We start from the raw sequence: 23083 nt of genomic DNA on the forward strand, positions 1-23083 counted from the left end.
ACCCATATCCCTCTAAACCATGTACCTGTCCAAATATATTTTTAAGTTTGTGTACAGTAACTGGCTTAAAAATCTCCTTTGGCAGCTCGTTCCATATACCCACCACATCATCCTGATTCTGGCCTCTCTCCACTGGCTCCCAGTATGGTACAGAATCAACTTCAAGCTCCTCCTATTCACAGACAAAGCCCTAAACGGGCTTGCCGCCCCCCATATCAAAATCTTCTAACCCACTACTCTATCTCCAGGTCCCTCAGGTCGGCCGACTTGGGGCTACTGACTATCCCGCGGTCTAGGCTTAAGCTCAGGGGTGACCGCGCTTTTGCGGTTGCAGCTCCTAGACTGTGGAACAGCATCCCTCTCCCCATCAGAACTGCCCCCTCCATCCACTCCTTTAAGTCCAGGCTCTAAACCTATTTCTACTCCCTAGCGTTTGAGGCCCTCTGAGGGGGCGCTGTGAACTGTTTATGTATGTGCTGTTATGTTTGTGTGCCATTGTATGTTCGTTTCTTAATACCTGAACTGATGTACAGCACTTTGGTCAACGTGGGTTGTTTTTAAATGTGCTACACAAATAAAATTGACTTGACTTGACACTCTGCATGAAAAGGTTGCCCCGCAGGGTCCTATTAAATCTTTCCCCTCTCACCTGCAACTCATGTTCTCTGATTTTTGATTCCCGTATTCAGGGTAAAAGACTTTGTACATCCACTTTGTCTATTCCCCCACCCCCCCCAATCCACACCTCTATAACATCACTTTTACCCTAAATACAGGAATCAAAATACTCGTCCTCTTGCGCTCCATGGAACAGAGTCCTAACCTGCTCAGCCTCTGCCTATAGCTCAACACCTTGAGTCCTGGCAACATCCTCAGATAGTATAAGATGATAACTGCAGATGCCTTTTCGGCCCACCAAGTCCGCGCCGCCCAGCGATCCCCATACATTAACACTATCCTACACCCACTAGGGACAATTTTTACATTTTACCCAGTCAATTAACCTACAAACCTGCACGTCTTTGGAGTGTGGGAGGAAACCGAAGATCTCGGAGGAAACCCACGCAGGTCACGGGGAGAACGTACAAACTCCGTACAGACGGCACCCGTAGTCAGGATGGAACCCGGGTCTCCGGCGCAGCATTTGCTGTAAGGCGGCAACTCTACCGCTGCGCCACCGTGCCGCCCTTTTCTGAAATTTGAATTTTCTGTCCAGTCAGTCTGCTCTCCCTGGATCCCATGAAATCTAACCTCCTACAGCAGTCTACAATGCAGAACTTTATCAAATGCCCTGCTTAAAGCAATATGGACAACATCTTCAGCTCTGCCCTCAACCAACATTTTGGATACATCTTCAAAGAAAATCCCAGAGACACGATTTCCCACGTATAAAATCATGCCGACTCTCTCTAATCAGCAGCCTAGGGAAGAACTGCAGATGCCGGTTTAAATCGAAGGAAGACACAAAATGCTGGAGTAACTCGGCGGGACAGGCAGCATCTCAGGAGAGAAGGAATGGGTGACGTTTCAGGTCGAGACCCTTCTTCAGTCTGAAGAAACGTCACCCATTCCTTTTCTCCGGAGATGCTGCCTGTCCCGCTGAGTTACTCCAGCATTTGTGCGTCTACCTTTCTCTCTAATCAGCCCCAGTCTATCAAAATGCATATATCTTATCCCTCAGAATACTCTCCAGTAACTTACCTACCACTGATGTTAGGCTCACTGGTCTATTGTCCCCAGGCTTTTTCTTGCAGGCCTTCTGAAATAGAGGCACAACATTAGCCACCCTCCAGTCTTCTGGCACCTCGTCCGTATTTAATGATGATTCATATTTCTCAGCCAGGTCATGTGAAGTTTCTCTGCAATCGGCTCGTTGGTTGTTGGGACCGGGAACCTGCCCGAAAGCTCGTCGGGATTGGCAGCACACATAGGGGGATAGGGTGGTCAAAAAGGCTTCTGGCTCATTGGCCTTCTTCAGAGTATTGAGTATAGAAGTTGGGAGGTCATGTTACAGTTGTACAAGACATTGGCGAGGCCACGTTTAGAGTATTGTGTTCAGTTTTCATTCCACCATGTTACAGGAAAGATGTTGTCAAGGGTGCAAATGAGATTTACAAGGATGTTGCCAGGTCTCGAGGACTTGAGCTATAGAGAGGTTGAGCAGGCTGGCACTTATATTCCTCGTAGCGCAAGAGGGCGAGGGGTGATCTTATGGACGTGGAAAATAAGGGGAATAGATCGGGTAAATTTACAGAATCTTTTGCCCAAAGTAGGGAAATTGAGAACCAGAGGAATTGGGTTTAAGGGACAATGATTTAATAGGAACCTAAGGGTTAACTTTGTTTGAAGAAAGGGTGGGGGGGGGGGGAGTATATGGAACGTGCCATTGGAGAAGGTAGTTGAGGCAGGAACTACCATAATGTTGGGCACTTAAGAGCTAGATGGAGCTCTTAAGGATAGCGGAGTCAGGGGGTATGGGGAGAAGGCAGGAACGGGGTACTGATTGAGAATGATCAGCCATGATCACATTGAATGGTGGTGTTGGCTCGAAGGGCCTAATGGCCTCCTCCTGCACCTATTGTCTATTGTTTGAGAGACATTTGGACAGGTGTTTGAGAGACATTTGGACAGGTGTATCAATAGGATAGGTTTAGAGGGTTATATGGGCCAAGCATGGGCAGATGGGACTAGTGTAGATGGGGCATGTTGGTCGGCATGAGCAAGTTGAACAGAAGGGCCAGTTTCCACACCTGGAGGAAACCCACACGGTCACAGGGAGAACCTGCAAACCCCACACATTCAGCACCTGAAGTCACGGTCAAACACAGGTCTCTGGTGCTGTGAGGCAGCAGCTCTACCAGCTGCACAACTGTGCCGACCACAATACAGGTTTTACTCAATACAGGTTGCCCGCTGGTTAAGAACACCCAGCTTATGGGCACCCACACCACACGAACAAGCTCCCATTATGTTATTAATTAAAAAGTCTACCATATGCACATACACCGATCAGCCAAAACATTATGACCACCGACAGGCGAAGTGAATAACATTGATTGTCTTGTTACAATGGCACCTGTCAAGGGGTGGGATATATTAGGCAGCAAGTGAACAGTCAGTTCTTGAAGTTGATGTGTTGGATGCAGGAGAAATGGGCAGGAGTAAAGACCTGAGCGACTTTGACAAGGGCCAAATTGTTATGGCCAGACGACTGGGTCAGAGCATCTCTGAAACGGCAAGGCTTGTGGGGTGCTCCTGGTCAGCAGTGGTGAGTACCGACCGACAGTGGTCCGAGGAGGGACAAACCACAAACCGGCGACAGACAGGGTGTTGGGCGCCCAAGGCTCATCGATGCGCGAGGGCAACGAAGGCTATCCCGTCTGGTCCGAACCGACAGAAGGTCGACTGTGGCACAAGTCACAGAAAATGTTAATGGTGGTCACGGGAGGAATGTGTCACAATACACAGTGCATCGCACCCTGCTGCGTATGGGGCTGCACACGGAGGACCAACAGCATATTAGGCAGGTGGGCATAATGTTTTGGCTCATCAGGTCATAATGTTTTGACTGGTCGGTGTGTGAACAGAGAAAGGGTTTTGAAAGTATATGGGCCAAATGCAGGCAGTCAGACTCTCCCAATATACCACCTTGGTGTGCATGGACACAGAGGACCGAACAGCCTGTATCTGTGCTATACAGCCCCTGACTATTTCTCCATTCCCTGCACATTCATGTGCCTGTCTAAAAACCTCCTAAATGCCATTTTTCACTTGCACCCCCAGCAGCTGACACTCTGTAAACTTGCCCCACACATCTATCTATATACTAAAGCTCTCGTTTGTTTGTTTGTTTGTTCCTGAACTACAGCCAGAACGGTACACGATAGCGCGACAATTGTAGGCCCACCTTACTCACCGTCGTCCCTTTGGTGCGAATGGAAGAAGTTTCATTGAAATCAGTGTTATGTTTTTTAAGTTATTCACATTCTAAAGTTTAAATCTACCTCCACGGGAGGGAGGTGGGGAGGATAGGGGGGGGGGGCTGAGGGGGAGGGAGGGGGAGGGGAAGGGGGAGGAGAGGGTGCTGCACCAATGAAGGAGAGGTTTGGGCCCAACGGGTCCACTTGGTCTAGTATTATATATTTTATATATATAGTGTAAGAAAATAACTGCAGATGCTGGTATAAATCGAAGGTATTTATTTCACAAAATGCTGGAGTAACTCAGCGGGTCAGGCAGCATCTCAGGAGAGAAGGAATGGGTGACGAGACCCTTCTTCAGACTGAACATTTATATATATATAAGTATATATATATATATATATATATATATATATATATAAATAAAAATGTGTGTGTGTGTGGTGTGTGTGTACGTGTGTGTGTGTGGGGTGTGTGTGTGTGTGTGTGTGGTGTGTGTGTGTACGTGTATGTGTGTGGGGTGTGTGTGTGTGTGTGTGTGTGGGGTGTGTGTGGGGGGTGTGTGTGTGTGTGCGTGCGTGCGTGCGGGGTGTGTGTGTGTGCGTGGTGTGCGTGTGTGCAGGGTGTGTGTGTGCGCGTGTGTGTGTGTGCGGGGTGTGTGTGCGCGTGTGTGGTGTGTGTGTGTGTGTGCGTGCGTGCGGGGTGTGTGTATGTGTGTGTGTGTGTGGGGGGTGTGTGTGTGTGCGTGCTGTGTGTGTGCGCGTGTGTGTGTGCGTGCGTGCGGGGTGTGTGTATGTGTGTGTGTGTGTGTGTGTGTCACGATAGCGCATCAGTTTTAGGGGCACCTTACTCACTATAAGCCTGTGGTGAGCAGTATCAAGTTTTGTTCACATTGTTATGCTCTCGTGTACCGTTTGGCTGTATTTCGGGAACGTGCACAAAAAAATACAAGATGAGACGGCCATTTTGATCTCACACATCCGTCTTCATATGACTGGCGTCACAATGGAAACCCAACGGCTCCACGGGTCGTCGAGTTCCCTTTAAAATCTCCCCCTCCCTGATCTCAAAGCGATGAACATTTCATTTTAACCTCTCACCTCCTATCTTAATGCTGTGTCCTCTCGCCTTTGATATTTCTACCCGTGTACCTCAGCCTCCACAATCACTGCCTCTCAATTTTATAAACTTCTATCAGGCCACAGCCATCTGATGCCTCAGACAACATTCCCAGTTTGGCCATTGCTCCTTGTGGATAATACCCTCCGTGAACATTGAATTCCCCAATTTCAGCTACATCCCCACCACCACCAACCACCTTTTCTATCACTCCCCCCCACCCCCCCCCCCCACCCCACCGAATGCAAACTATTATCTTTTCCCTCCTCTGTCAGCTTATCACCTGCCACTTTCTGCTCCACATCCCCTGTTACTCCCTCCCACTTACCTTCAGTGGCATAGAATGAAAGCTACACAGTGTGGAAACAGGCCCTTCAGATAAACCTGTACAGACCAACCAAGTTATAGAGTCAGAGAGTCATAGAGTGATACAGTGTGGAAACTGGCCCTTCATCCCAACTTGCCCACACCAGCCAACATGTCCCAGCTACACTAGAGTCATAGAGTGATACAGTGTGGAAACAGGCCCTTCGGCCCAACTTGCCCACACCAGCCAACATGTCCCAACTACACTAGAGTCATAGAGTGACACAGTGTGGAAACTGGCCATTCATCCCAACTCGCCCACACCGGCCAACATGCCCCAGCTACACTAGAGTCATAGAGTGATACAGTGTGGAAACAGGCCCTTCGGCCCAACTTGCCCACACCGGCCAACAATGTCCCAGCTACCACAGTCCCACCTGCCTGTGTTTGGTCCATGTTCCTCCAAACCTGTCCTATCCATGTACCTGTCTAACTGTTTCTTAAACTTTGGGATAGTCCCTGCCTCAACTACCGCCTCTGTTCCATACACCCACCACCCTGTGAAAAGGTTTGGTCCAAACCAGCATCTGCAGTTCCTACCTCCACATTTTGCCTACTTACATTAATCCCATTTGCCCACATTAGGTCCCTATCTTTCCACACCTTGTCCATTCAAGAATCTGTCCAAACCTCACTCATATGTAATGATTCTATCTGATTCCACCATGTCCTCTGACAGCACCAGAGACCCAGGCTCGATCCTGACTATGGCTTCCCAATGAAGACAAGCGTGTCAAATGCCTGCTTGATCACCCTGTCTACTACCCAAGTCCTGGGTGACGTGCTTTACAGACCGTCCTGCAATAGGCCGCGAACCACTAACATGGCCAGCTCCAGAACATTATTTCCCCTGGTTCTTTACCTCAGACTGCGCCTTCTCATCTGATGCTCTGGGTAGTTAGCATTTAACAACATTTGGCCCATAGCCCTCAACATACCCCTATCCATTAATCTGTCCAAATGTCTTTTCAAATTCGTATCTGCTTCTGTAGCTTCCCCTGGCATCTGAGTGAAAAAGTCGCCCCCTGTCCTTCTCAAATCCCTCCTCTCTCAACTTAGATTTTTAGATTTAGAGATACAGCGCAGAAACAGGCCCTTCAGCCCACCGGGTCCGCACCGCCCAGCAACCCCCACACATTAACACTATCCTACACCCACTCGGGACGATTTTTGTTTTTTTTAACATTTACCCAGCCAATTAACCTACAAACCTGTACGTCTTTGGAGTGTGGGAGGAAACCGAAGATCTCAGGGAAAACCCACGCAGGTCACGGGGAGAACGTACAAACTCCGTACAGACAGCGCCCGTAGTCAGGATCGAACCCGAGTCTCCGGCGCTGCATTTGCTGTAAGGCAGCAACTCTACCACTGCGCCACCGTGCCGCCCTGAACTTAAGCATATATGCCTTCTACTTTTAGAATCAACCACCACCCCTTACGAAATCACAGAAGGCTTTATTTGTGCACCTGATGATTTTCTACAGCTCAATAAAGTTGTCCCTTAGCCTCTTATACCACAAAGGAATTAATACCAGCCTCTCCTTATAACTCAAGCATACAAGTCCAGCAACAACAGGAGCGCAGGAGGATGAGGGGAGATCTTATAGATGTGTACAAAATCATGAGAGGAATAGATTGGGTAGATGCACAGAGTCTCTTGCCCAGAGTAGGTACATCGAGGACCAGAGGACATAGGTTCAAGGTGAAGGGGAAAAGATTTACTAGGAATCTGAGGGGTAACGTTGTCACACAAAGGGCGGTGGGTGTATGGAACAAGCTGCCAGAGGAGGTAGTTGAGGCTGGGATTATACCAACGTTTAAGAAACAGTCTGAAGAAGGGTCTCAACCCAAAACGCCACCTATTCCTTCTCTCCTGAGATGCTGCCTGACCCGCTGAGATACTCCAGCAGTTTGTGATACCTTCGATTTGTACCAGCATCTGCAGTTATTTTCCTATACATTTAAGAAACAGTTGCATGGATAGGACAGGTTTGGAGGGATATGGACCAAGTGCAGGCAAGTGGGACTAGTGTAGCTAGAACATAGAAACATAGAAAATAGGCCATTCGGCCCTTCGAGCCTGCACCGCCATTCAATATGATCATGGCTGATCATCCAACTCAGTATCCCGTACCTGCCTTCTCTCCATACCCCCTGATCCCTTTAGCCACAAGGGCCACATCTAACTCCCTCTTAAATATAGCCAATGAACTGGCCTCAACTACCTTCTGTGGCAGAGAATTCCACAGATTCACCACTCTCTGTGTGAAAAAAAACGTTCTCATCTCGGTCCTAAAAGACTTCCCCCTTATCCTTAAACTGTGACCCCCTTGTTCTGGACTTTCCCAACATCGGGAACAATCTTCCTGCATCTAGCCTGTCCAACCCCTTAAGAATTTTGTAAGCTTCTATAAGATCCCCCCTCAATCTTCTAAATTCCAGCGAATACAAGCCGAGTCTATCCAGTCTTTCTTCATATGAAAGGCCTGCCATCCCAGGAATCAATCTGGTGAACCTTCTCTGCACTCCCTCTATGGAAAGAATGTCTTTCCTCAGATTAGGAGACCAAAACTGTATGCAATACTCCAGGTGTGGTCTCACCAATGCCCTGTACAACTGCAGCAGAACCTCCCTGCTCCTATACTCAAATCCCCTCACTGTGAATGCCAACATACCATTCGCTTTCTTCACTGCCTGCTGCACCTGCATGCCTACTTTCAATGACTGCTGTACCACGACACCCAGGTCTCGTTGCATCTCCTCTTCTCCTAATCGGCCACCATTCGGATAATAGTCTGCTTTCCTGTTCTTGCCACCAAAGTGGAAAACCTCGCATTTATCCACATTATACTGCATCTGCCATGCATTTGCCCACTCACCTAACCTATCCAAGTCACGTTGCAGCCTCCTAGCATCCTCCTCGCAGCTAACACTGCCCCCCAGCTTCGTGTCATCCGCAAACTTGGAGATGTTGCATTCAATTCCCTCGTCCAAATCATTAATATATATTGTAAATAGCTGGGGTCCCAGCACTGAGCCTTGTGGTACCCCACTAGTCACTGCCTGCCATTCTGAAAAGGACCCGTTTATTCCTACTCTTTGCTTCCTGTCTGCCAGCCAGTTCTCTATCCACGTCAATACTGAACCCACAATACCGTGTGCTTTAAGTTTGCACACTAATCTCTTATGTGGGACCTTGTCGAAAGCCTTCTGGAAATCCAGATATAACACATCCACTGGTTCTCCCTTATCCACTCCACTAGTTACATCCTCAAAAAATTCTATAAGATTCGTCAGACATGATTTACCTTTCATAAATCCATGCTGACTTTGTCCAATCTTTAGACAGCAATTCTCACCGTTTACAACTCCGTGAATTTTTACTTCATACGCAAATTTATAAACTTACCCTTCCACATTTTTATCCAATCATAAAAAACAGAGCTCCCAACACTGACCCCTGTAAACCGCCACTGATCACAGACCTAGCTTTAGAAACATAGACAATAGGTGCAGGAGGAGGCCATTTGGCCCTTCGGGCCAGCACCGCCATCCATTGTGATCATGGCTGATCATCCACAATCAGTAACCCGTGCCTGCCTTCTCCCCATATCCCTTGATTCCGCTAGTCCCCAGAGCTCTATCGAACTCTCTTTTAAATTCATCCAGTGATTTGGCCTCCACTGCCCTCTGCGGCAGAGAATTCCACAAATTCACAACTCTCTGGGTGAAAAGATTTTTTTCTCACCTCAGTTTTAAATGGCCTCCCCTTTATTCTTAGACTGTGTGGCCCCTGGTTCTGGACTCCCCCAACATTGGGAATTTTTTTCCTGCATCTGGCTTGTCCAGTCCTTTTATAATTTTAAAAGTTTCTATAAGACCCCCTCTCATCATTCTAAATTCTGGTGAGTACAAGCCCAGTCTTTCCAATCTTTCCTCACGTGACAGCTTTAACACATTGCCACCACTACCCTTTCAATGGCCAAGCCAATTTTCAATGCAATCTACTGTCTCCATGGATCCAACATGCCATGCCACGAGGAACCTTGACAAATGCCTTACCGAAGTCCATTCAGACCACATCCACTGCCCTCCCCTTAGCAATCACTGTGGGTACCGCTGCAATAAACACAGTTTAGCAAGACCTGTCGCTCCCCCCCCCCCCCCCCACACACACACACACACAAAGCTATGCTGACTGTCCCCAATTAGTCCTCTCTCCACCTAAAGCAAGTAAATCCTATCTGCAAGAATCCTCTCCTTATAGCGTCCCTCCCATTGCTGCAAGGCTCATGGGCCCACAGCATCCTGGATTATCCTCATTTCCCTTCTTAAACAAGGGAACCACATTGGCTGCTCTCCGCAATCTCACCAATAGCTACTTTGGATAGAAAGAGCTTCAATGCCCCAGTGGCGCAGCGGTAGAGTTGCTGCCTTACAGCGAATGCAGCGCCGGAGACCCGGGTTCCATCCCGACTACGGGTGCTGTCTGTCGGAGTTTGTACGTTCTCCCCGTGAGTTTTCTCCGAGATCTTCGGTTTCCTCCCATACTCCAAAGACGTATAGATTAATTGGCTTGGTACAAGTGTAAATTGTCCCCAGTATGTGTGGGATAGTGTTAGTGTGTGTGGGATAGTGTCAGTGTGCGTGGGATAGTGTTAGTGTGTGTGGGCTGGTGTTAGTGTGTGTGGGATAGTGTTAGTGTGTGTGTGTGGGATAGTGTTCGTGTGTGTGGGATAGTGTTAGTGTGTGTGGGATAGTGTTAGTGTGTGTCTGGGATAGTGTTAGTGTGTGTGTGGGATAGTTTTGTGTGCGTGGGATAGTGTTAGTGTGTGTGTGGGATAGTGTTAGTGTGTGTGGGATAGTGTTAGTGTGTTAGTGTGTGCGGGATAGTGTTAGTGTGTGTGGGATAGTGTTAGTGTGTGTGTGGGATAGTGTTAGTGTGTGTGGGATAGTGTTAGTGTGTTAGTGTGTGCGGGATAGTGTTAGTGTGTGTGTGGGATAGTGTTAGTGTGTGTGTGGGATAGTGTTAGTGTGTGTGGGATAGTGTTAGTGTGTGCGGGATAGTGTTAGTGTGTTAGTGTGTGCGGGATAGTGTTAGTGTGTGTGGGATAGTGTTAGTGTGTGTGTGGGATAGTGTTAGTGTGTGTGGGCTGGTGTTAGTGTGTGTGTGGGATAGTGTTAGTGTGTGTGGGCTGGTGTTAGTGTGTGTGGGATAGTGTTAGTGTGTGCGGGATAGTGTTAATGTGTGCGGGAAAGTGTTAGTGTGTGTGTGGTAGTGTTAGTGTGTGTGGGATAGTGTTAGTGTGTGCGGGATAGTGTTAGTGTGTTAGTGTGTGCGGGATAGTGTTAGTGTGCGTGTGGGATAGTGTTAGTGTGTGTGGGATAGTGTTAATGTGTGCGGGATAGTGTTAGTGTGTGCGGGATAGTGTTAGTGTGTGTGGGATAGTGTTAGTGTGTGTGTGGGATAGTGTTAGTGTGTGCGGGATAGTGTTAGTGTGTGCGGGATAGTGTTAGTGTGTGCGGGATAGTGTTAGTGTGTGCGGGATAGTGTTAGTGTGTGCGGGATAGTGTTAGTGTGTGCGGGATAGTGTTAGTGTGTGTGGGATAGTGTTAGTGTGTGTGGGATAGTGTTAGTGTGTGTGGGATAGTGTTAGTGTGTGTGGGATAGTGTTAGTGTGTGTGGGATAGTGTTAGTGTGCGGGGATCGCTGGTCGGTGTGGACTTTCATACTGTATCTCCAACCTAAAATAATAAAACTAAAGCATTGTCCTCTCTTGCCTTTCTCAATAACCTGGCACAGAGATCATCAGCCCCTGTGGATTTATTCACCCTCATGCCCTCAAGAATCCCAACTGCACCTCCTCTTCATCTTAAACTGCCCTGGCATATTAGTATACCCAGAGTGATCTCACTATCCCCCGCATCCTTCTCCTTGTTCAATACAAATGCAAAGTACAGATGCATTTTCTCCGAGATCTTCGGTTTCCGCCCACACTCCAAAGACTTACGATGTTACGATTATAAACCCATCGTAAATCAAAAATATCGTAAGTCGAAAACGCATTTAATGCACCTAACCTACCGAACATCACAGCCACCTAACCTACCCAACATCATAGCCACCCAACCTACCCAACACCATAGCCACCTAACCTACCCAACATCACAGCCACCTAACCTACCCAACATCATAGCCACCTAAGTGGGTCTTTATGCTGATCTCATAGTTTCTTGGTCTGATTCAAGCTCTTTGTTCCAGATTTATTTCATTAATATAGGAAAGATATTGTTAAGCTTGAAAGGGTTCAGAAAAGATTTACGAGGATGTTGCCAGGACTAGAAAGTCTGAGCTTTAGGGAGAGGTTGAGTAGGCTGGGTCTCTATTCCTTGGAGCGCAGGAGTATGAGGGGTGATCTTATAAAGGTGTATAAAATCATGAGAGGAATAAATCAACTAGATGCACAGAAGCTCTTGCCCAGAATAGGGAAATCGAGGACCAGAGGACATAGGTTCAAGGTGAAGGGGAAAAGATTTAATAGGAATCTGAGGGGTAACTTTTTCACACAGAGGGTGCTGGGTGTGTGGAACAAGCTGCCAGAGGAGGTAGTTGAGGCTGGGACAATTCCAACATTTAAGAAACAGTTGGACAGGTACATAGATAGGACAGGTTTGGGGGATATGGACCAAACGTGGGCAGGTGGGACTAGTGTAGCTGGGACATGTTGGCCGGTGTGGGCAAGTTGGGCCTGTTTCCACACTGTATCACTCTATGACTCTAACCTACCCAACATCATAGCCACCCAACCTACCCAACATCATAGCCGTGGCTGCTCCCAACCGTGGCTGACCCGGAGCTGCGGCTCGCTGCCGTTGCCCACCATCACAAGAGAGTGTCGTACCGCGTAAGACCCTGCCGGTCTGAGCTGCGGACAGGTCTACGAGACCAGGAAAAGCCCGGGAAAAGATCACAATTCAAAGTACGTTTTCTACTGAATGTGTGTTAATCGTTTTTGCACCAGCGTAAAGTCGCAATATCGTAAGTTGAGGAGCATCTGTACTAATTTTGTATCTTGCCTACTGCCCTTCAATTACTGAGGGGCCACAGTGGGCAACCCGAGTGAGTGCAGCTTCAGTTGGACCAGCAGAAAGCAGCTAGCATCCTTGTCAATGTGCACAACAACTTCCAGCTGCTCCCCCTCCCCCTTGAGAATATTCTGAGGCATTGTGGCATCAGTGAAGCAACACACCATCCTGGAGCCTCATTTGTTGTCACAAATTCTCCCGTCCGAGCCGCTAAAAGGCCTGTCCCAGTTACACGATTTTTAAGGCGACTGCCGGCGACTGTCAAAGTCGTGGCAGATCGCCGACATTTTCTTTTACCCCACGACAATGACCGCGACAATGACCGCGACAATGACCACGACAATGACCACGACAATGCCGAGTCAGGTCGATACAGGTGACTTTTTTGGTGAACCTAGCACCTGGCTAAGAGATTACACCGTCTTCGGAAACATCGTGAAATTCCCACGCTCACCTGACCGTCAAACTGTCACCTCCAATCTACCTGTCAAATGTCCTGACGGTAAATAAATTGGTTAAACAAAACTATCTTCTGGTATCTTCAAATGCCTTTTCTTAATTTAATATCACGGGCTTCTAAACGCATCTGCGACAACCTAGCAAACCTGGGGACAGCGTGCGACAGACAGCGCCCGCAATAAGCTACGATACCTGGCGACAAGCCAGCTGGGGCACAGAAATTTCTAGCAGGAAAATATTTCCGCGACGCGCCGAGATCGGCTACGATTCATTGAAGACTCTTCACGATCATGCCCGCGACACCCCGGCAAACGTTCAGCGAAAGCCTAGTCACCGGCAGTCACCTAAGTGGGACAGACCCTTAACTAACAAGTCTCCGCAAATCCAAGTGTGGAAGCTAACTGTGTAGAGAGTAAGCGTGAGGCTTTGATGTAGATAGAGTCTCTCAAACTTTCCTTGGTCTAGTGCAGTGAAGATGCCAGCTGTGTGATCATCCTGCAGGATGGGGGAAGGCAGGGAGGTTTCCAATGAGCCTAAACATTATGACCTGATGAGGCAAAACATTATGCCCACCTGCCTGATGTGCTGTTGGTCCTCCGTGTGCAGCCCCATACGCAGCAGGGTGCGATGCACTGTGTATTGTGACACATTCCTCCCGTGACCACCATTAACATTTTCTGTGACTTGTGCCACAGTCGACCTTCTGTCAGTTCGGACCAGACGGGATAGCCTTCGTTGCCCTCGCGCATCGATCCGCCTTGGGCGCCCAACACCCTGCCTGTCGCCGGTTTGTGGTTTGTCCCTCCTCGGACCACTGTCGGTCGGTACTCACCACTGCTGACCGGGAGCACCCCACAAGCCTTGCTTGGGATCTTATCGAAACATAGAGTTTGTACGTTCTCCCCGTGACCTGCGTGGGTTTTCTCCGAGATCTTCGGTTTCCTCCCACACTCCAAAGACGTACAGGTATGTAGGTTAATTGGCTGGGTAAATGTAAAAATTGTCCCTAGTGGGTGTAGGATAGTGTTAATGTACGGGGATCACTGGGCGGCACGGACTTGGTGGGCCGAAAAGGCCTGTTTCCGGCTGTATATATATGATATATGATGATATGATATATGATATATGATATAAGATTATTAAGGGGTTGGACACGTTAGAGGCAAGAAGCATGTTCCCAATGTTGGGGGAGTCCAGAACCAGGGGCCACAGTTTAAGAATAAGGGGTAGGCCATTTAGAACAGAGATGAGGAAAAACTTTTTCAGTCAGAGAGTTGTGAATCTGTGGAACTCTCTGCCTCAGAAGGCAGTGGAGGCCAATTCTCTGAATGCATTCAAGAGAGAGCTAGATAGAGCTCTTAAGGATAGCGGAGTCAGGGGGTATGGGGAGAAGGCAGGAACGGGGTACAGATTGAGAATGATCAGCCATGATCACATTGAATGGTGGAGCTGGCTCGAAGGGCCGAATGGCCTACTCCTGCACCTATTGTCTATTGTCTTGCCGTTTCAGAGATGCTCTGACCCAGTCGTCTGGCCATAACAATTTGGCCCTTGTCAAAGTCGCTCAGGTCTTTACTCCTGCCCATTTCTCCTGCATCCAACGCATCAACCTCAAGAACTGACTGTTCACTTGCTGCCTAATACATCCCACCCCTTGACAGGTGCCATTGTAACAAGATAATCAATGTTAATCACTTCGCCTGTCAGTGGTCATAATGTTTTGGCTGATCGGTCGGTGTACATGGCAAAATGAGCAAGCCTGCAGATGATACAATTGGACAGGTACATGGACCGGGTAGGTTTGGAGGCATTTGGGCCAAACTGCAGGCAGGCGGTGTGGCAGAAGAGTTGCTGACTTACAGAGCCAGAGACCAGGGTTTGTTCCTGACTACGGGTGCTGTCTGTACAGAGTTTATACGTCGTTCCCGTAACCTGCGTGGACTTTCTCTGGGGTCTCCTGCCACACTCCAAAGGCGTACATATTGTAAGTTATTGGCTTGGTATAATTGAATTGAAATGAATACATTTTACTGGCCAAGTATGTATACATACAAGGAATTTGCCTTGGTGCTTTGCTTGCGAGTAACACGCACGACATATAGTAAACAATTAAGAATTGCAAGTTGTACCTAATGCGTGTAGGATAGTATTAGTGTGCGGGGATCGCTGATCGGCGCGTACTCGGTGGGCCGAAGGGCCTGTTTCCACGCTGTATCTCTACACTGCACTAAAACTATTGCATCACAGCAGAAGACAACAGTTAAGCAAGCGATTTATTGTAGAGCACCGCAAGACCGCACCTGGAGTACTGTGTGCAGTTGTACAGGGCCCTAGTGAGACCGCACCTGGAGTACTGTGTGCAGTTGTACAGGGCCCTAGTGAGACCGCACCTGGAATACTGTGTGCAGTTGTACAGGGCCCTAGCGAGACCGCACCTGGAGTACTGTGTGCAGTTTTGGTCTCCAAATTTGGGGAAGGATATTCTTGCTATTGAGGACGTGCAGCGTAGGTTCACTGGGTTAATTCCCGGAATGGCGGGACTGTCATATGTTGAAAGACTGGAGTGACTAGGCTTGTATACACTGGAATTTAGGAGGATGAGAGGGGATCTTATTGAAACATATAAGATTATTAAGGGGATTGGACACGTTAGAGGCAGGAAACATGTTCCCAATGTTGGGGGAGTCCAGAACCAGGGACCACAGTTCAAGAATAAGGGGTAGGCCATTTAGAACGGAGATGAGGGAAAACCTTTTCAGTCAGAGAGTTGTGAATCTGTGGAACGGTTACGGGACGTTTCAGCACCTGGTACGGCTCGGTCGCGGGGCCTTCAATCGCCCGGCTCGGCCTCGGGACTTTTCAGCGCCCGGTGCGGCTCGGCCGCGGGGACTTCCATCCCCTTGCGGGGACTGTGCAGGTCGATTGGGGACGAGCTGTCTGTCCATGGGCGTGGGGAAGAGAGTGGAAGTTTTGTTGCCTCCATCACAGTGAGGGGGTGTTTGGAGTCACTGTGATGGATGTTTGTGTTGGGGGTTATGTGTCTTGTGTGACTGCTGGAAATGTAATTTCGTTCGGTACCTCGGTACCGAATGACAAATAAAGCTCTGTATTCTGTATTCTCTGTATTCTGTAGAACTCTCTGCCTCAGAAGGCAGTGGAGGCCGATTCTCTGGATGCTTTCAAGAGAGAGTTAGATAGAGCTCTTAAGGATAGCGGAGTCAGGGGGTATGGGGAGAAGGCAGGAACGGGGTACTGATTGTGGATGATCAGACATGATCGCATTGAATGGTGGTGCTGGCTCGAAGGGCCTCCTCCTGCACCTATTGTCTTTTGTCCAAGACATAGGAGTTGATTAAGGTACAACATCACATCCCAACTTCTATACTCAGTATCGTGATTGAAGACGAATGTGCCGAACTCCACCTCGACTACCTAACTACCTGTGATGCCACATTCACGGAACTATGGACCTGCACTCCCCAGAGCCCTGCCCTTCACTGAAGGTCCTGCCCTGACTCGACTTCCCAAAATGTAACACCTCACGAAGGCGCAGCGGTAGAGTTACGATGCGATAATACTTCATTGTCAGATCAAGTCTCAAATTTGTCTTGCATCTCAGCAGCTCCACTTGCAACATCAACAAAGACAAAGAGTGTAAGACAAGAAAGGAGGACACATAACATTCACCATAACATTACAATCACAAATGACGACACATTCAAGACCCTTCAACGTACATTTGATCTGGGATTAAGTTCTATGTTTGGTTTCAGGATTGACGGGTGCACAAAAGAGTGCTTCAGTCTAACCTTATTAAATCTTGGTACCCTGCACCTCCGATTTGATGGTAACAATTTGCTGCCTTACAGCGAATGCAGCGCCGGAGACCCGGGTTCCATCCCGACTACGGGTGCTGTCTGTACGGAGTTTGTACGTTCTCCCCGTGACATGCGTGGGTTTCCTCCGAGATTTTCGGATTCCTCCCACACTCCAAAAAACATACGGGTTTGTAGGTTAATTGGCTTGGTAAATGTAAAAATTGTTCCTTGTAGGTATAGGATGGTGTTAATGTGCGGGGATCGCTGGTCGGCGCGGATCCGGTGGGCCGAAAGGGCCCGTTTCCGCGCTGTATCTCTAAACCTATCTGCATTAAACTCCATCAACCATTCCTCAGCCCACTTGGGCGACGTTTCGGGTCGAGACCCTTCTTCAGACTGACACAAAATGCTGGAGTAACTCAGCGGGACAGGCAGCATCTCTGGAGAGAAGGAATGGGTGACGTTTTGGGTCGAGACCCTTCTATACTCAGAGATGGCACTGGGTACAAAATTCATGATGGCACATTACTGCTGCGTGAAATGTTAGTGAGATTGTGGGCAATTCTGGTCAGAAAGGATGTAATTAAACAAGAGGTAGTATCAGAAAGATTCACAAGAACGTGATGAGGTGTCTCGACCCAAAACGTCACCCTTTCCTTCTATCCAGAGATGCTGCCCGTCCCGCTGAGTTACTCCAGCATTTTGCGTCTATCTTCATGAGGATGTTGTTGGACTGGAAAGCTTGAGTTAGAAGAATAGTTTGGATAGGTTAGAGTAAAATAGGCAGAGGGGTAACAGTAGAGATGTTAATAAAATCACGACAAGCATGGATAAAGTGAAATGTCAGTGATTCTAAAATTAAAAGGCATGGGTTTAGGATAGAAACATAGAAAAAGGTGCAGGAGGAGGCCATTTGGCCCTTCGAGCCAGCACCGCCATTCATTGTGATCATGGCTGATCATCCACAATCAGTAACCCATGCCTGCCTTCTCCCCATATCCCTTGATTCCACTAGCCCCTAGAGCTCTATTAAATTCATCCAGTGAATTGGCCTCCACTGCCTTCTGTGGCAAAGAATTCCACAAATTCACAACTCTCTGGGTGAAAAAGTTTTTTCTCACCTCAGTTTTAAATGGCCTCCCCTTTATTCTTAGACTGTGGCCCCTGGTTCTGGACTTTCCCAACATTGGGAATATTTTTCCTGCATCTAGCTTGTCCAGTCACAATTTTATAAATTTTCTACGTCTCTACAAGATCCCCTCTCATCCTTCTAAACCCCAGCGAATACAAGCCCAGTCTTTCCAATCTTTCCTCATACGACAGTCCCACAATCCCAAGTATTAACCTGGTGAACCTATGCCACACTGCCTCAATAGCAAGGACATCCTTCCTCAAATTAGGAGACCAAAACTGCACACGATGCTCCAGATGTGGTCTCACCAGGGCCCTATACAATGGCAGAAGGACCTCTGTACTCCTATACTCAAATCCGCTCGTTATGAAGATGAGAAGAGATAGTTAAAGGTCCAAGAGGAAAGTTGGGTGGGTGTACGAAATGAGCTGCCAGAGGATGATGTAGGGCAGGGACAATTACAATGTTTAAAAGACATTTGGCCAGGTACATGGATAGAAGAGGCTGGCAGGAATTTGAGGCAAACGAGTCTTGCTAAGGAGGACACCTTAGTCGGAATGGGTGACTTGGACCAACATGGGTGAATGAGACCAAAAGGCCCGTTTCTGTGCTATAAAACCTCATAACCTCAGAGACTCCTCCTCACTCACCACATTCAAAACATCACTGAAGTCTCACCTGTTCAGCACTGCCTTCAACCACTGAAGGTCACCTCACCTTCTGTCTCCTTTCTCTGTTCGTTTACTTATTTATCTATTTATTCACTTCCCTATGTCCTTTAAATCCCTGTAAAGCGTCTTTGAGTGTATGAAAAGCGCTATATAAATGTAATGCATTATTATTATTATTATTATTATAACTGAAAACAATTCTTCGGGTTTAAAGGAAAGTTAAATAAACTAAAGCTATCCTACAAAATGCAGTGCAATTCTATTTATAATGACTAACTAGACCAAGTGGCCCCGTTGGGCCCAAACCTCTCTTGCATTGGTGCAGCACCCTCCCCTCCCCCTCCCTCCTCTCGCCCCCTTCCTCCCCGTTCTCCCCCCTCCCCCTCCCCTCCCCCCCTCCATTCCCCTCAACCCCCCTTATCCCCCCCTCCCTCCCTAGGAGATAGATTTAAACTTTAAAATGTGAATAACTTTTAAAATATAACACCAATTTCAATGAAACTTCTTCCATTAGCACCAAAGGGACGACGGTGAGTAAGGTGGGCCCAGAATTGTCGCGCTATCGTGTACCGTTTTGGCTGTAGTTCAGGAACAAACAAACAAACAAACGAGAGTTTTAGTATATAGATAGATAGATGGTAATAAACAAAGGTTGAGAAAGACCCTTGACACCAAACATCCTATTAAAACTGACGGCAATGGACATCTAGAGGGAAAAGACTCCAACGGGTAGATTTGCATTTGTCCAAAGAAAGGAGGAAGACTGTGGTTGTCAGCGGTCCAACATCCTACTTGTGGGACATCATTACAGGAATTTCTCAGGGCAATGTTCAAGGAGCAACATTCTCCAGGTACATCAGACCATCGCTCAGTCAGAAGTAGGGATGTCCACTGTGCTGTGCTTTGATTCCATTTGCAATTGCTCGCGGCAAGACCTGGACCATATTTGGGCGGTCACGGTGGCGCAGCGGCAGAGTTGCTGCCTTACAGCGAATGCAGCGCCGGAGACCCGGGTTCCATCCTGACTACGGGTGCTGTCTGTACGGAGTTTGTACGTTCTCCCCGTGACCTGACCGTGGGTTTTCTCCGAGATCTTCGGTTTCCTCCCACACTCCAAAGACTTACAGATTTGTAGGTTAATTGGCTTGGTAAATGTAAAAATTGTCCCCAGTGTGTGTAGGATGGTGTTAATGTGCGGGGATCGCTGGTCGGCGCGGACCCGGTGGGCCGAAGGGCCTGTTTCCGCGCTGTATCTCTAAACAGGCTATTAAGTGGCCAGTAATACTTGTACCACAGAAATACGGGCAATGACCATCTCCAACAAGTTCATCTACCTTCAACATTCGCTGGAATTAACATTGCTGAGATTCTCCCCCCCCCCCCCCCCCCCCACCACTATCAATACCTTGGAGATTAGTATTGCAGTTGTATAAGACATTGGTGAGGCCACATTTAGAGCGTTATGTTCAGTTCTGGGCACCATGCTGTAGGAAAGATGTCAAGCTGGAAAGGGTGCTGAGAAGATTTACGATGGTGTTGCCAGGACTAGCGTGTCTGAGCTATAGGGAGAGGTTGAGCAGGCTGGGACTCTGTCCTTGGAGCGCAGGAGGATGAGGAGTGATCTTACAGAGGGGTATCAAATCATGAGAGGAATAGATCAGGTAGATGCACTCTTGCCCAGAGTAGGTGAATCGAGGATCAGAGGACATAGGTTTAAGGTGAAGGGGAAAAGATTTAATAGGGATCCGAGTCTAGTTTAGTTTGGAGATACAGTGCGAAAACAGGCCCTTCGGCCCACCGGGTCCGCGCCGACCAGCGATCCCCGCACATTAACACTATCCTACACACACAAGGGACAATTTTAACATTTACCAACCCAGTTAACCTACAAACCTGTACGTCTTTGGAGTGAGGGAGGAAATCGAAGATCTCGGAGAAAACCCACGCAGGTCACGGGGAGAACGTACAAACTCCGTACAGACAGCGCCCGTAGTCGGGATGGAACCCGGGTCTCCGGCGCTGCATTCGCTGTAAGGCAGCAACTCTACCGCTGCGCCACTGTGCCGCCCTGAGGGGTAACGTTTTCACATAAAGGGTGGTGGGTGCATGGAACAAGCTGCCACAGGAGGTAGTTGAGGCTGGGATTATTGTAAGGGTTAACATTAGGTAAGCAGCTATGTGGGTGCTATTGCAAGAGTGCAAAATATTCCAGCTTGGTTAAATTGCTGAGGCATCCTGTTTGGCAAAACGTAGCGCGGTTTATGGCTGATCGCATCCGTCCGATATCGGCAACCGGCCTTCAAAGCTTTGATCTGTTAAGAAGAACATCTTGCCACATGGACTGCCCTTTGTTCCCAAGGATGGAGAGGTCACATAGGTCACGTGGGTCATGATGGACATGGAAGACACGGAGGTCCTGAAGGACACATAAAGATTTATAGGACATTGTAAACTTGCCATATAAGGCAGCGATGGAAAAGTACTGGCACATGTATTACGGGTATAAAGTGTGTGTGAATGTGAGTTTTCGGAGGGAGAGGCTACACTAGCTGCCTGAGCGTTTCTGAACGCTCCAGTGCCTCGGCTCTCTCCCACCTGGGCGAGTAGAATAAAGAGATTAAACGTACTCAGTTGTCTGACTGTTTCTGTTAACAGGTCACGAACTACAACACTATCCCAACATTTAAGAACGTTACACAGATACATGGATGGGACAGGTTGGGAGGGATATGTGACCAAAGGCAGGCAAGTGGGACTGGTGTAGCTGGGAGATGTTGGCCTGTGTGGGCAAGTGGCCTGTTTCCACACTATCACTCTACGACAATTGACCAGAAACTTGAATGGACCAGCCAAATAAATACTGTGGCTCAGGGAGTAGCTGGGCATTTTGTGAGTGACAAAATCTCCTCATACCCTCAGACCACCTAGAAGAATGCCAGGAGCATAAACCGCTCCACTTGCAGGGAGGAATGCTGCTTCAACAGCTCTATACAGTCTCTATACAACTCTCTACACCGCCGAGACCAGGCGCAGGCTCGGCGATCATTGCACTGAACACCTCCGCTCAGTCCGCCTTAACCCACCTGATCTCCCGGTGGCTCAGCACTTCAACTCCCCCTCCCACTCCCAGTCTAACCTTTCTGTCCTAGGCCTCCTCCATTGTCAGAGTGAGGCCCAGCGCAAATTGGAAGAACAGCACCTCATATTACGCTTGGGTAGCTTACACCCCAGCGGTATAAACATTGACTTCTCTTCTATCTAGCAAGAGAGATAGCCCTTGCTTTCCCTCTCTATCCCCTCTCTCCTTCCCAGTTCTCCCACCAGTCTTACTGTCTCCGACTACATTCTATCTTTGTCCCGCCCGACATCAGTCTGAAGAAGTGTAAGAAAATAACTGCAGATGCTGGTACAGATCGAAGGCATTTATTTCACACAAAGCTGGAGTAACTCAGCAGGTCAGGCAGCATCTCAGGAGAGAAGGAATGGGTGACGTTTCAGGTTGAGACCCTTCTTCAAAAGGGTCTCTCCAGAGATGCTGCCTCACCCACTGAGTTACTCCAGCATTTTGTGTCTACCTTCCATAGGTTTTAAGATTGTTTTGACTGGAGATAAGTCTCAGCCTTGCTTGAAGTTACTAAATTGGAGTAAGACAAATTACATCACCATAAGGCGAGAGGTACTTTGGGAACAGTTGTTAGTGGGGAAAGTCCACATCTGACACATGATATTAATATAAAGGCCAGCTGAGCAAAGTTCAGGACTGGCCTGCTTCAGTCAGGAGGAGGGTGAAGGGAGGCAATGTGAGGGAACTTTGGATGGCCAAGGAGGTTGTAAATATGGACAAAAAGAAAATGGAAACGCATGCAAGGTCTGTGTGGGTAAATCGGACAGGGCTTTTGAGAAATGCAAAACAAGGTGGAAAGAGCTCAAGAGGCAATCCCAATACAAGCCAGTGCATTTCATTGACACCCCATTAGCCACACTAAAAATTCCCCCCACCCCCCCCCTGACTATTGGGAACATGTTCCCAATGTTGGGGGAGTCCAGAACAAGGGGCCACAGTTTAAGAATAAGGGGTAGGCCATTTAGAACGGAGATGAGGAAAAACTTTTTCAGTCAGAGAGTTGTGAATCTGTGGAATTCTCTGCCTCAGAGGGCAGTGGAGGCCAATTCTCTGAATGTATTCAAGAGAGAGCTGGATAGAGCTCTTAAGGATAGCGGAGTCAGGGGGTATGGGGAGAAGGCAGGAACGGGGTACTGATTGAGAATGATCAGCCATGATCACATTGAATGGTGGTGCGTACAGGCTCGAAGGGCCGAATGGCCTCCTCCTGCACCTATTGTCTATTGACTACTTGTGTACCGTTTACAAAACATACTGCACTTACACTTTAGAGTAACAGCATGGAAACAGGCCCTTCGGCCCACTGAGTCCGTGCCGACCATTACACTAGCACTAACCTTAAACACTAGGGACAATTCACAATTTACAGAAGCCAATTAACCTACAAA

At 48.2% G+C, this 23083-nt stretch overlaps 1 protein-coding gene across 6 annotated transcripts in view; it reads right to left on the minus strand.

The window, feature by feature from the left end:
• Window positions 1-23083, minus strand: part of LOC144597829 (tripartite motif-containing protein 2) — a 130809-nt gene that overhangs the window by 101945 nt on the left and 5781 nt on the right. For 2 of the 6 annotated variants that reach the window (XM_078407531.1, XM_078407522.1), the window contains exon 2: window positions 1702-1759. The exons of the other annotated variants lie outside the window; for them this stretch is intronic. The gene's annotated coding sequence lies outside the window, so the exon portion shown is untranslated. The remainder of the gene's footprint in view (window positions 1-1701; window positions 1760-23083) is intronic. 6 annotated transcript variants of the gene reach the window in all.

This window comes from Rhinoraja longicauda, chromosome 1 (assembly GCF_053455715.1).
Source record: "Rhinoraja longicauda isolate Sanriku21f chromosome 1, sRhiLon1.1, whole genome shotgun sequence".
Classification (NCBI taxonomy): Eukaryota; Metazoa; Chordata; class Chondrichthyes; order Rajiformes; family Arhynchobatidae; genus Rhinoraja; species Rhinoraja longicauda.